This window comes from Echinops telfairi, unplaced genomic scaffold (assembly GCF_000313985.2).
Source record: "Echinops telfairi isolate 266 unplaced genomic scaffold, ASM31398v2 ScPeMD7_7421;HRSCAF=8459, whole genome shotgun sequence".
Taxonomy (NCBI): domain Eukaryota; kingdom Metazoa; phylum Chordata; class Mammalia; order Afrosoricida; family Tenrecidae; genus Echinops; species Echinops telfairi.
In genome coordinates, this window is record NW_022111321.1 from 15,366,986 (window position 1) to 15,378,449 (window position 11,464).

An 11,464-nucleotide genomic window follows, 5' to 3' on the forward strand; every position below is an offset into this window, starting at 1 on the left:
TGTGTGTATAAATTCTTAGAAAGAAGAGTACATATTCAATTGTGTTCTTGTTGTCAGTTGCCATTGTCTGTTCCCACGTCTAGTGACCTTATACACAACAGAATGAAGCACTGTGTGGTCCTGCACCATCCTTGCAATTTTTCCAATGTACGTTTGAACCTATTGTTGCAGTCACAGTGACAATCCATCTCATTGAGGACTGTGTTAGTGTAGGTGAACTAGAGAAATTCATAGACACTCGTATGTGTATAAGAAAGAGCTTTATATACAAGAGCAATTGAATATTGAGAAAATATCCCTGTCCAGTCCAGATCAAGTCCATAAGTCTGATATTAGCCCATATGTCCAATACCAGTCTATAAGTTCCTCTTCAGATCACGAAATACATGCAATGATGCTGAATGCAGGAAGATCACAGACTAGTGGGTGGAAAGTTTTGTGGACCCAGTGGCAGTGGGAGCATCTTAGTGATGCTGTGGGTCTCCACGTGTCTCCTCCAGCTCCAGCTCTATCAGCGTAGCTCCATCAAGCTTGTTGTCAGCAATGTCTCACAGGGAGTGAGTGTGTGTCCCACCTCCAGTGAGCTATTTATCTCCTGAGTGCCTCCAAATGAGGTCATCAAGCTGCAACCTAATTGACAGGCTAAACTCCACCCCTTCACTTTTATGTCTCAAACTGACAACAGATTATGCAACTACCACAAGGACCCTTTTATTTTTTGTTGTCCTGCACTTTATTTATTTACTTTTAACAGTTTTTTAGCACTTTGTCTACATGTCATACAGTTCAATAACTTAATCATATCAAGAAGAGCTGTACAATTATCACCACAATTAATTCTCGAACATATTCTTCTTCCTTGTACTCAGTCATGCAATTTTTCTCTAATTGTCGCAAAAACATGCACAACAAAACATTCTCCAATTCCACAACTTTTATATGTATAATAAAGCACCCTTGATTATACTCATCAAGTTATACAACCATTATTGATATCCTTTTCCAAATTATTCTACCACCATTAACATACATTCAATTCCTCCCAAGCAATAACTTTCTCTTTCACCATGGTAACCATATGGTTTTTTTTTCCTTCAAAAAAATTTTTTTCTTGATATTCACATATCATACACTTCCGTGGTTAAACCAGTTTTAAAGAGTTGTATGCATATCATCACAATTAATCCTGGTGTTCCCTCCCGCCTCCTGCATTCATTGCTCCCCAAACCCCTCGCCCTCCCTATCACTCCTTCCTCCTCCACATCCCTGATAAATCATTGTATCAGTTATTGTCTCTATACATCCATTCCTTCTGTGCTTCACAACCTGGGAAACCCAACAGAAATAATAAGAAACAAAAACAAAATGGCAAGAAGAAAATAATAATAATCCAAAGATAAAAGTACAAATAAAGAATGATAAAGAAAAGACCACTATGAATATTTAAAAGGACAGAGAAGAAATTTCTGTCTTGGAACAGGTGTGAAATACTTCAGCCTAGAGCAAATTCAGGTTGGATCAAGAGGGAGGTCAACTGACCAAGCACTATATTATAACATGGTTCGTTGCATCATAATTAAGTTTCCAATAATCTCCATCTGATAGTAAAGCTGTTCCAGGCCTTTGCCTGTGGCTGGAGGGGATCTGCCAGAGAATTAATCTGACTAGATACTCTGCAGATGGATTTTGGGCTCCCACTGTCCTCCACAGCCTTCTACAAATTGGGTGTTCACAATTTAAGCTCAGATATTTTTCCCTTTATCATATATGAATTTTGTTATTGTCATCTTTGGATCACACAGGCTGGTGTACTTCTTCCATGTGGACTTCACTGATGCCTCACTTAGATGGCTGCTTGTTTGAATACATGCCTTTAAGTGCCCAGACACTATTCCAATTGATAGCTGGGCACCATCTGCTTTCTTCACCACACTTTGCTGTAGCACCCTATCTTCAGTGATCTCTTCATGAAGGTGAGTATTGAGCAGGACTATGGTATAAGTTCTAACTGTTCTTGGATTGGGGCTAGAATAAAGTGGGAGCCTGGAATCCATCTGCTCGTCCATGGCTTATGAACGACTCTGGTTTATTTTGGTAGTCCTGTCATGACAGAAAAAAAACCTATAACAACAACAAAACAAATAAATAAACAATCATCTCCTTGGGGTATTGCATTGATAACATCAATAATTTTTCCAGTAGCATAGAATTTAAGATATTGTTGATGTGAGGAGCCTATGTGAGTATAGCCTAACTGTGAGCTGCCAGCCCTGAGTTGTTGCTTTGTAAAGACTGATTTCTTAGTTGACTGAGCTCTGTTTACACTGAGCATTGGTGCTAGGGGGAAATTTCCTTTATCAATCCTTACAGGTGCAGATCCTTGCATAACAGATAAAAGCCTGTGACATCAACCCAAGGGGATCATTGAGGTATTAAATATAAGGTGGTTCTGGATCCCTTTCATTGGTAACCCACTGAGCCAGGTGTAGACATGATCCTATCACAGATAGCATTGTACTTCATGATGGATTTCACAATGTCCTTTTTGACAATGAATGCCACACCATTCCTCTTGATTGAGTCATCCCTGGCAAAGTAGTAGATCATAGATTTTCTGAGTCAAAGTGGCCAGTACCAGTCCATTTCAGCTCAGTAATACCTAGCATATCAATCTTTATGTGTTCCATTCATTTTTGATGACTTCCAATTTTCCTAGATTCATACTTTGACCATTCTAAGGCACAGGCATTAGCAGGTTTGTGCAGCTGTTTCTCCTGTCCTCGAGTCATGCCCCATCAGGAAACCAAGATCCCGAAGGTTCCACTCCCACAGGCTCTACCTAATTCACCACCAGGCCAACTTTACTCGGAGAAATCGGCTCCTCCTCAGTCACAATTTGAGTGCCCTCGACTTCAGGGGCCCGTCCTCTGGTGACACAGCACTGTCTCTGACAATGTTCTGCTTCTGTTCGCTAGGCCTTAAGCAGCTGACAGTGTCTCAAAGCTGTGCAGAAGGTTTTCAGTGGCTCCTTCCTTCGAAGTGGGGAGCTGAGTTGTCCGTTCTTATTCTGGAAGCTCAGATGAATCCTATTCACGTTGCATGTCCCTGCTGGCATTTGATATACTAGTGCCATAGCTCCCAGCATCACAGCAACGCACAAGCCACCAACGCACAACAAACTGACTGCAAAGTGGTGAGTGTACCAGAAATGTGAATCTAGCTAAATGAAATAACTGAGCAGTACTATTTTAAGCCCCTTGGGGATATATATATATATCCACACACTATATATATGGTGAATACTGTTTGTAAAGGAAACATCAAATTCACTGATTTTTTTAAAGATTGTTTTAAAAAAAAGACCTATAAATAGTTTGGATTCTAATTAACATTTCACAATGTAGATGGATGGTTAATCTTTAAAAGGAAAACATCATGACTAATTGGATTTTTGAATCTGAAAAGCCCACAGGGAAAGGCTTTTCTTGATTAAAAAATTTAAACTCTTTTTACAGCATACAGTTTGGTCAGGGTTAGTGGGGGTAATTAACTTCACATGGAAGATTTGCTAATTATCAGCAGAGCAAAATCAGATTAAACAAGCCCTGAACTTGGAAGAAATGCAAAAATATTTATCAGGTGCAATGAAACCTAAGACTATAAATACTAGGATGATCTTTTAAATATGTATGCCTAAATTCTACTTTAAAATAGCGTATAAAGATCTCTTAAGTTTCTCTTGACTATCATTAAAATTGGCTATCTTAAATTTAAGTTCATTAAGCCTTATGAAAGTCTTTGAAATTTCAAAAATTGAAATGTGAAAATGGACTTTATCCTGGAAAAGCAAGGTTTACAAGAGGTATTTAATAATGTAGTCTGCATTTCTAACTAATTAATGTTCCCTATGTAGTCTACTTTACTGCCACATTGCCTAAAATATCAATGTTTTACATTAGTTTCTGTGGCAGTTCCATAATCTCCTGTTAACTTGCAAAGGGGTGGAGTCAAGTCCTGTCAACTTGCAAAGGGGACCTGTCAATCAGGTCACCTTGGTGACCTCATTTTGAGGTGCGAAGGAGATAAATGGCTGACTGGAGGCCAGATACATACAGACACTCTGCTTGTCTTCCAGGTGACAAGCCACATGGAGACCCCTGATGGAACCAGAGCCCTCAAGCTGGAGGAGCCACATGGAGACCCACGCCAGTGCTGACATGCTTCCACCACCACTGCATCCACAAGACTTTCCATCCACTGACCTGTGACCTTCCTGCATTCAGCATCATTGCATGTGTGGTGTGAGTCTAAAGAGGAAATTATAGACTGGTATCAGACATATGGATTAATATTGGACTTATGGACTTGATCTGGACTGGGCTGGGATGTTTTCTCAATATACAATTACTCTTTGATATAAAGTTCTCTATTATACACATCTGCATGTCCTGGGTTTATTTCTCTAGTCAACCCTGACTGACACAGTTTCAAATATCTCACAATATTTTATTACTATTTTGAAACTTTTCTTAGATTCATAGTAAAAGAGTTTTACTTTTACAAGATTCCTGTTTTCTCTGGGAAAATACCCCTTAAAATCTTTTTACTGGCTAAATAGCTATATCACTTCTAATAAAGCATATTTTGTAGGTACATAAAAAAACCTCTTGATCAATGCTTTGTGATTCTTCCAATTGGAAAGGTGAAACATGTATTTCAAATGCTCTTTACAATTTCCTATAATTTCTGGAAAATCACCAGGCCTTTCTTTCCAGCCACTGAAACCTGCTCAGGATCACAGCAACACATCTGCACTGGAAAAGCACACCGACTAGGAATTGTGAGTAAGCAAAAAGGAAATGTCAGGTATGTAAAAGACACCCTGGTAGTAGAGCAGTTATGCATTGGGCTGCTAATTGCAAGGTCAGAAGTTCGAAACCACCAGCCCTTGAGGCTTTCTACTACTGCAAAGAGTCTGGAAACCCCAGAGGACCTACAGGGATGCTAAGAGTCATCATCAGGTAGATGGCCGCGAGCCTGGTGTGCATCAGCCTGAGATGGGTAACCATTCACTTTAATGACTGAAGAGGAAATCTTCACTGGAGCCTGAGATTAACATGGGGAGAAACCTGTTGTGAGGTGTGCACTGCTCCACAATCCAGTGATAGGCTAATTCCCTAAGACATCTTACGTTTTTATGAACTTTTTGATATAAAGTTTATTGTGCCAACCTGGCCGATAAACACATGTGGGGTTAATTGAAAGGTGGAGAGATAAATGGCTCGGTGAGCCTCACCTTTCTACTTCTCCAGTCTCTTGCTTTGTGATGATCGGACCAGGGTGCAGCTCCTTATCCAGTTCCCTGCTTCAGCTGGCAAGGCTGACTTCTTGCAAGACATCCCCGATGCAGCCCTGGGTGCTGGAGCAGCCGTGTGGAGACCCCTGCCAGCACTGAGACGTTTTCACTGATTTGGCTTTCCTCCTGCAGTCGGCATCATAGTCTAAGGTGACCAGACATCCAACTTTTGGCCGGGACAGTCCTGATTTTTAACAATTTTTCCCGCATCCCGCGGCATTTTAAGAAAGTCCTGATTTTTGGAAAGAATGCACGACAAGCTAGGGTATACGGTTTTCGGCTGCCATGTGGCTATTTCACCAGGATATGAGTTTTATCAATGGTGTCCTGCTTTTGTCCTGCATTACCAATGTTAAAATCTGGTCACTTTATCATAGCCTGTGTTTTGTGAGATGGAGGAGGACTTCATGGATTGCTGTCGGACATGTGGGCCAATGTTGGACTTGTGGGCATGGGCAGCACTGGGTTGGAATGTTTTCTTGATGAACACTTACCCTTTATATAAAACTCTCTCTTATACATGAATTTCTGTGGATTTGTTTCTCTAAAGTACCCAGACTCACACACTTTGCTACAGGTTTTAACATGGCGATATTAAAGAGCCGAATCAGAGTAAAGTGGAGGGAAATTAAGAATTGGAGGGAATAAGCAAAAAGTTTGCAGCATTAAGTTTGGTGCAACTATCAGAGATCTTTATAGATTTGAAAGCCAGGACTGGTCATTGCAGTCATGTGAGATGGGGACAAGAATTGGTTTTTCAAGGGTAGGTCACCAGGGAGGGACTCTGTTTCAACTGAGAAAGTATTTGGGAAGAGGAAATTGGGAGTGAATGTCTCACAGTAAATCAGTTCATCATTTGAAAAAACAAAATTAAGGACAAGGGGCCTTTTCTGAATACGAAAATTCACAGGAACTGGAATTAAGGCAGCAGCTGTCCAATGTACACAGTAAAAAAGCCTTTTTAAGTATTGCAGAGTTGCTATGAGTTGAAATCCACCCAGTGGCAATGGACTTGTTTTGGGTTTGTGTAGGTTACCACTTAATTGCTCAGGTTTTCCACCCCTTCTCCGATTCCACCCCATGGGCATCTGTGTGTATGAGGTTACCATCCAGGTAGCAGGAGGAGTCTTGTCTATCTGGTATCTAGTGAGGTAGAGTTGGCCAGTTTCTGGCCTTGCACATGAAGTTAGCGTCTGCAACTTACTTCTGTTGTTCTTGAAAATGTGGCTTAGTCTTTCTTAGCTCTGGCAGAGCCTGGAGGCATCTCTCGACCTCTGACTCAGCTGCAGTCTGGCTGTTAACCATTCATCTCAATAACCAATCAAACCAGGGTTTCCTCCTTTGAGTCTACACTAAGGACAGGTCACTCAAGTTGCAGGAGTTCCTTCGGAGAATCCTTAGGGCTCCCCGTCACTTCCACTGCCAACCTCTCAATGGTTCTGAGTCCCACCCAAACCACGTAGGAACCCAGGAAATCAGGAAAAAGGAGGGAGTAGCAAGAACATGAGAGGGCTCATATTTACTGTCATTTACCACTTTTATTTCTTTAAAAATATTTTATGATAGTATAGGTGAAAGTTTTCACAGCAAATTAGTTTCCCATTCAACATTTCATGTAGATATTTTTTTCTGTGACACTGGTTAGTCCCCAGAATGCCAGCAGCACTCACCATTTATCTGTTTTATTTCTAATAATAATAAAGGTAGAATAAGTATATTTTCTGAGATGTATTTTAATAAATCAATAATTATTTTACAGGATTAAAATGCATACTGTGTTCATATGCATGGACAAAAGTGCTCATTTTATTTCTCATAGGATATGGTCAAACCTGCATTCCATTAATAGAGAAATGAAGTAAATCACCTGTAGATGCAAACAAAGCAGCTTTGGGCACTGACCCCTCATGTGGAGGAAAAGATTCTGAAGCTTGGAGAGAAGGGTTGTGTGGTTACTAAGGAACCTTGCGTCATTGTCTTATCCACTATTGCTTTTACAGACAGCATCATTAAAACTCACGAAGAACAAATCATCCCCAAGCACTACATAATTAGGTAGATAAATGACTTTGAATTTATAATTTGCTTTCAAGGGCCAACTATACTTATACTATACAACTGTACAATTAATTATCCGTGATCTCTAAAGGCAGTCAGTGCATTATATAATTCACTTAATTTTCTTAAATAGAAAAGTGCCTCATGATTAACTTTTCTATATACTAAAAACAACCAAATATAAAACACAACTGAAGTTTCATGATCTACCTAATCCAATGTTCTTGAGAGACTTCAGTAAGAAGAGCAAGATATCAACTGTTACATGAAGAATTAACACATGAACACATAGCCAAACTATAACCTGGTAGCATGCTAAAGTAACATAACATAAAGCAAAATAATTTCCTTTGTACATAAAAATAACTTGTAAAATGTACAGATACATCAAACTTATTCAGTAATACATTTCGTTTCATACAGTTGTCTTTGGATAGAATGCTTATTGGTTGCCCTATTATATGACAGGCACTGCATTCGAGTATTGCTGGGTCTAAAAATCATTGTTATGTTCCTCTCCTTAAAACATTCAGTTAACTGAGGAAGCCAGGCATGTAAGGACATATTTGTGTGACACTATATTGTACTCCCAGAGAACTCTATTTTGAGTGACTCCAGCAACCTTGTTACCCTTAGGCCAATGACACACTTTATTGAGCCAGTTGGACTCTGATGGTTGGAGGTGTCATCAAGTTAATGAAATGAATAAAGCTACCTGACCTTCGTGATGATCCAATGACAGCGTGAAAATGGCCCACTCAATCTAACTAGATGAACAGCACAGACTGGGACTGGATATTATTACAGGGAGGCAGACTGTATTCAATGTTAGGAAGAACTTTCTAACAAAACTGCTCTAAGGTGGAGGTAGTGATCTCTTTTCCACTGAACACGTTAAAGTTTGAAAAAGCATGTGCTAGGAATGTTTAAGAATTTAGAGCAACATTGTCTATACAAAGTTGGAAGTTATAATAAATTCAAAGGTTCTTTTCAAAATAAAATATAATGTGATTAAGAGATATCTTTTGGTAAGTGTCTAATAGTAGCACACTGTGATTAAATCCCCTCTTTAGGTGTTAAATTTTATTAAGAACTAGCAGCATATTGTCAAATAGAACTTGTTGTGGGGGGAGGTCAGATGCTTACAGGCATCCTCCCTGAGGGCTATCAGTTGCCAGACTGCAGTGGGCCCTGTTCCCTGCTGTTAAGGACAATTGACAGGCCGTAGTCATGACTTGGTTCCTACAGGTGGGGTTTACACCCTACTGAGAATGGTTCCTATGGAGACCCAGCTGCCATCCTGACTCTAGGATCCGCCCATCTTGTCACATGTATACCACCAATCCCTCCTCTTCCTATTGCGTGTATGGCCCTAGACCACCTCCTCTCATTGCTGTATAAACTATAGTGCAACCCCTTCCTCTGACGTATGTCTTTACCTGTAATGACTGGGCTTGCACGCCCCCAAAGGTATATAGGCCTGGGTCAGCAATAGAGAGCTCCCTTTCTCCCTCTCTCGGCTCCTCCCTTGACCTCTCCTGGGCTCCTTCTCCTCCCCCGGCCCCCTTTCCCCTGTTCTCTTTCCGTTCCTGCTCTCTCCACGTGGACCACCAAGCGGGGCTGAGGTGAGCAATGCTACCATGAAATGTGTCTGACTCCATTACTTGACTCTCTTTTATCTCTCATGCTCTTGATGACTTTAATAATATATTTATATATCTCAACCCTACAATTGTGCCTATCTAACTCGTGATTTGTGGTGGGGGGCTGGCTCTCCCACCTCAAACCACAACTTGTAAACACATCTAGATTTTTAAAATATCAATGTTTTTTCCAAATCATATGAGCTTCATCCAGAATCACTACATTGGCTGTATAACTACATGTAGAGGTAAATACAGAAGAGTAAATCAGAATAAAAGTTTAGCTACTGGCCTTTACGTATCCATTAACTATAACATAAGTGGGCACCAATGACAGATGGAAGGGAAATGCTTAGTTACTCACTGTCAGTGTCAGCACCATTTATTGACTTTAGCCTGAGCAGTAAAAACTAAATAAATAAACAAATACCGCTAATGGTGTTTTAAGACTCAAATACTATTGAAATCTGGTGCATTGAAGTCACAATCCCCAAATGCTGACTAAAATGGAAAGGAAAACAACTAGTAATATGTGTGCATAAACTTTTATCTGAACAAGACAAAACAAAATAACACATTCCTTGCCATTGCGTTGATTCGTATTTATAGCAAGCCCACAGGACCCTCAGAGCTGCTGGTGTGTTCAAACTACTGACCTTGTGTTGAAGAAAAATCTACTTTGCTGTAACTCCAGGTCTTGATTATTGAGGTACTCCCTGGATATTTGGGTCTTACACTTTCATTTGTAAATATGAATTTCTAGGATGTTGTATCCAATAATAATACATTATCGCTATATGCAGAAGACTATAATGATTACATTTATTGCTTCCAAATGTAAAACTGTAAACACATGCTACCCTCTAAACATAGCTCTGATTTTCACACTTAACCCAGACTCAATTGCTTCTTGGTATCATGAAAAAAAATCACATTCTATCCCAGCATGCGGTCACTCTCAAACAAATGGTATTTTAGCACTCAAGGCTGGCAGTGATGAACACTACTGTGATTAAAAACCATTTCTGTCCCTCCCATTATCAAAGCTAAGCATTATGGAAATATAGTTCATTTCTATCATGCAAATATTCTTCATACTCATTATGCATGTCAAGGCTGGAGATGAAAAGGTGCTTCACATTTTAACTTACGTTTAAAGATAAGTCAATACTCATTAACTTAGAATTGACCTCACATAGATAAAACGATATATATATATATGTGTGTGTGTATATGTATATATATATGTATTTTAAAATATCACACACCCACTTTCCATTTTGGAAGACATTGCAATAGGTAAGACGAAGAGAAAAGCCCATAAATAGACGTTATTTCTCCTTACCTAACTTTACAGATAGGAACAAAATTTCCTGCTGGGGGTTCACTCCAATACTAATGTCAGCGGTCCAGAAGAGAATGGGGCCAGGAGACATACAACGATGCCATGGTGACAGGCAAGACCAAGAAATAAGAGGATAAATAACTGACCCAGTGGTTACACTCATACAGGTGGGGTACTTTGAGGATTATGAAGAAATATTTTCAATATGGCAGATATATCAAAGGAAAGTGCTACTGTTCTGAGAAGATGCATATTCAGAGAGGAGGAAATCACTTATTAATGGAGTTGAGGCCAGCACAGGATGCTCTAGTACCAAGGAGAAGGGAAACAGTAAATAAAGGCAGAGGTGAGGATTTGGACCTAGACTGAGTGTTTTCTTCTCATTGTAATTGGAGTATCACAAAGGTACAAATGTATAGAGACAGCCGTAAGTTGAAATGATTAATAAATAACCTGTAGCCATTAGAGAACACTAAGGCAAAACATCTTGTACATTAGAGAATGTATTTAATCAAACACAGAGGGAGTCAAATAGGCCTTTATAGCAAGGATATTTCTAGAAACATTACCCATAAGTCAATGGCCAATGACAAAAATTTAAAATCAAGAAGATGATACAATAATGGAACAAGATCAGTAGGGATTAGGTTTTTGGTTTAGTTTCTCCTTTTTCTGAAAAAGATGAGCAATTCCTAGTCAGCAAGTAACACAATACTTAAGCAAACCTTGTGCTTAATATCTGTTTAAATTAACATTTCAGTAAACCTGGTGGAGGCCACTCACTAAGTACTTCTCAAATAATGTTGGCTGGCAGACAGACAGACAGACACACACACACCCTCCACTGAATTTTCCTTCATAAAAAATGAACACACAGCAAAATGCAGCATCAACCAAACTTGTGCTTTTATAGAGAACTGCCAGTTCTTTTTATGCAACTGTGATTTGAGTAGAGATAATTTTTATTTAAGACTTACACAATAATATCATTCACTATTCCAGTCCATCTTGAATAATATGCTTGGGAGAAAGGATTTAAAAATTTTCTATGGCAAAATAAAA